This window comes from Rhinopithecus bieti, unplaced genomic scaffold (assembly GCF_001698545.2).
Source record: "Rhinopithecus bieti isolate Rb0 unplaced genomic scaffold, ASM169854v2 scaffold_30764, whole genome shotgun sequence".
NCBI classification, from domain to species: domain Eukaryota; kingdom Metazoa; phylum Chordata; class Mammalia; order Primates; family Cercopithecidae; genus Rhinopithecus; species Rhinopithecus bieti.
The window spans coordinates 460680-464955 of NW_016813573.1; positions in this window are offsets into that span (position 1 = coordinate 460680).

The window sequence follows — 4276 nt, forward strand, 5'->3', positions numbered from 1 at the left end:
TTTGTTTTTATCAGAGCTGCATGTGCATGGCTATCCTGCACTCCTCTTCTACTTATGTTTAAAGATGCTATCTTTAAAGAGTTTCACTTAGGTAGGGTAGTATTTTTGGGGCATTAGTGCCAAGATTTTTTTTTTTGCTGTAAAATTGTAAATGCTACTTTTTGGATATTCTGTAATTCATGAAATAGAAAACAACCAAATTCTCTGGATGGAAAACAAAAGTTTGGCAGCTAAAATGTGCCAAAATTAGAGTCAAGCCTTTTCCTTCAATAAGCATTCATACTCACCATAAACTGCTTCTTTTTAAAATATTAATTTATATTTCAATGGACAGATACAAAATGTATACATTTATTGTGTATGTATTGTTTTGAAATATGTATATATTGTGGAATGGCTAAAAAAGGATAATTAACATTTATTACTTCACATACTTTTCATTTTGTGTTAAAATACTTAAAATCTACTTTTAGCAGTTTACAAGAATACAATACATTGTTATTAAACTATAGTCCCTATATTGCACAAAAGATCTAAACTGTGTTTAGTAGTTTATTCATTCACTAATCATGTATTTAAGGAGTTATATTTCAGACATTAAGTTAGACATTGACATCTTGGGCTTTACAGATTAAGGGAATAGTAGAGTTTATAAGGTAGGTACAACAGCCTAAACATAAGAAAAGAGAAACAAAATGAATGCATTGGAAAGAATTGGCTATGTTCTTTTTTTCTCATCCCCAAATTTCACAAAATAAAGATTGAGGAAAATTGAAAAATTTAATTGAATCCTTCCTAGAATGATCAATCTTGAGTACTTCCAAGAATATAAGCCATTATAGGTAATATATTTTCTTGTTTTATGTTATATCGCTTGCACTTAAAGAGGACTAGAGAAGTCCAGTGTCCAAGTTTGCTGTAGGGATTCATTGATTCTACAGAAAGGGAAATGTGTCTTGATATTAATAGTGCTAGCTCCCAAATTAGTGCCTCACTTGGGGAAGATATTGTCCTTAATCTAAAGAGTTCAATAGCCAAAGAACTCAATGAGATTTTATCTCATATTAGTGGAAACATCAAAAGCAACCTCCAGGCTGGAGGAGCCAATCTCGGATTAAACCACAGAACCCAGAGTTCTTAAGCCCTACTGCCCTATATTATTGTAATGGCTTCTGTCCATTCTGAAAAGCACCGGCCTTCAGAATCTCAGGTTGCTACTTCAGACACAAAGTCATAGACTTTACATGTGGGTTTGGGGTAGAATGAAAACATTGTGAAAAATTCTGCTGTGGCTAGAGGTGAGGTTTCCTAACAAAGGAAGGGGAAGATATGAGTATAGAAACTCCTAGAGAAAGGCTCATGGATAAGGAATCCTCAGACCTCGGATAAAGAGGAGAGATTAAAATCCAGAAAATTTCTATAAAATAACTAACCAGCTCCTTAAAAGCTTTTACTTTGTGACTCTAAGAAGAGTAAAAATTAATAAGAACATTTCCCTTTCTACCTATAACAGCCATGGGTATTATTCCACATATTTAACATACATATACACTTGTGGCAGTACACTTAATTGTCTTAGAAAAACTGAAGAGACTAGTTGACACCTCTAAGTGAAGTTCTGCTTTATCCCACTGCCTTCAGGAGAAGAAAATCATCATCCCATTTAGAGGGCTTGGCATTTCTTTTGGAAAAAGAGCAGTGAGCACTGACAGTGAGAGGAAAAGCACTGATGAAGCTGAGAAGTGATCTTCCTCAACCATTTACTTAGTTCTTTCCTGGCAATGTGGCTAGCCTTTGAAATGGGGAGAGGGGGGATATCTAGGCTATAAATGAGGGAAATTAATACATTATTATATCACATACTAGATAATTCAGAATCATTGATTAAGAAGGATTAATTATATAAATTGAGACAGTGGGAGATCTTCAAATAGTATTTCAAAGGGCATAATTTTGATAAAGGAAATAGTCTTAAGAACACAGATGGTTAAGTACTGGCATAGGCATTTTTTTTTCTCTACGTGTCATTTAAAGACATAAATTTTTACCTGTGTGGAATGGTTTATGATTAAACATAAAAACTAGAAATATGATGGATAAGAAAACTTTTAAGGTTTTATTCTGCTATGTGATCAGATTTTTGTTTTAGGAAGCACATTCTGGTGATAATAGAGTCAGGTACAATAATAGCCCAGCAGCAAAATTATATATAGTGTTATATAAGTTATATATGGCATGATATAAATTAAAGTTGTATATCTAAGGACCTAGTAGTGGAAATGGAGAGATGAACATTTAGCAGGAAAAAGTGATACAATTTAGGAACAAATGGTATATGGGATGGCTCTCAAATTTCTGGCTTCAAAAACTATATGGGTAATAGTTCCGTATAAAAGAACAAAATAAGGAAAGGCAGATTTTAAGAAGACAAATTCTATTTTGAACATACGAAGACTAAGGTGACTAATGAAGCATTCAAGAAGAAATGTCTAGTAGGTAATGAGTCCAACTGCCCCACATACCACAGAACTCCCTAGAACCACTCCTGCTTGCTTCCATGATATTAGGCAGCTCATCTGGTTGGGGAATATCATGAAGAAAGAAACTCCATGGGTTTTGATCTACAGGTTCTCCACTGTGAGGTGCATTGGTAGAGTAAATGACCGAGGACAGATTAACCTGAACCTCTTTTCATTAGTTCCTCACCCCACAGGCTTTCCAGCTGCCTGATATTTCTCTGCTGACTCCACTATTGCTATTGATATCTATGAGTGACAGGATATGCTTGTCTCAAGATAACTTGAGGTATAAGCAAGAACAGAATTTAAATGCACTGCCCCATCCTCTCCTTTCTCAAGTTGGTAAGGCTGCTTTGCCAATAGGCTTTTCCCATTATTCTCGCCACCCCTGACACCCTGCTCACACATGTACAGACACACACATTCAGGTACAGTAGTTCAGGAGTCTTTTGTTTTATTCTTTTTTCATTGGTTTCCCAGAGACTTTTCATTCTTTTAATGTTAGTTCCTCAGATACACGTTTCTGCCTTACTTGTGTGGTTTCTCCAGGGCTGATTTTAGAGGAGTGAGGCAGCAGCCCCTGCTAGTTGACCATCTTGTCAGAATTAAGGGCATTATGAATCAGTAATGTCCATCTCATTTGTAATTCTTCTGAAATAACAGTCACTATGATCTTTTCTGAAGTTCAACCTTCTCATTATCCTTAACCTTATGCAGTATTTACCCCTCAATGTTAACTTCTCAGCTCTAATTATGTACTGTCTTGGCATTCTAGAAATATTATCTATATTACAATAATATAGATAATATTATATATAAATAATATTTCTAGAAATATTCAATGCCGGAATTCTTGTTATCATTTGTTGCAAATCAATGACATTTAAATCAAAAGTCCCATATGGACCCAAATATTTCCATTTCAACGAAGAGAAAGGTCAGTTTCTTTCCCTAGTGATCTTTAGTAACATTTAAATTGACACCATGGATATGTATTTATTTTAAAATATCTTTTAAGATTTATGTTTTTATTAGGTCCATTTCAATTTTAGAAGCTTTTCACAGAGTACATTGGGGCATGCAGTGAAAATAAGATTCCTAGAAGTCTGGTTTCTATCTATTTTTATCTGTAACATTAATGAGAAAAACAATATAGAGGCTATATATTGCAAAATTATTTCTCCATTTTTTTCTGTAATATGGCACAAAGGCAATCTTTTCAATCCTCTCTTCCTTTTTATTCAGACAGCTACATTTTTGTCAATCTCAGCACTATAAAACTGAGCAGAATTGGGATGCATTTCTGATGCATTCCTGACACTCCTGGGATGTTAGTATACTTCATTCTTATCTGTTAAAGAAAAACCCTGGTTTTTGTTTTTTTCCCCTAATTATCCAGACCAACTGTATTTATTTTTTTATTGCTACATAACAAGCCATCCCAAATATTTGTGACTTAATAATCATTTATTTTATCTTGCAAGTCTAAGTGTCAGCTGAGTGTCTTTGCTAATCTGGCCATGATTTATCTTGGCTGAGCTTCTTCATGTATCTGTAGCAACCTGGATGTTCAACTGGAGCCACAGCAGTGACTGGACCTTATGCCATCATCATCCAACAAGCAACTCAGTCTTGTTCGCATGATGGAAGTAAGTTCTGAAGTAAAACCTTGGAAGCATGAATACTTCTTGGGGCTGGGACTCAGAATTGGTACACTTTTGCTGTTGGTCAAAGAAAATCACAAGGCCAGCCCAAAT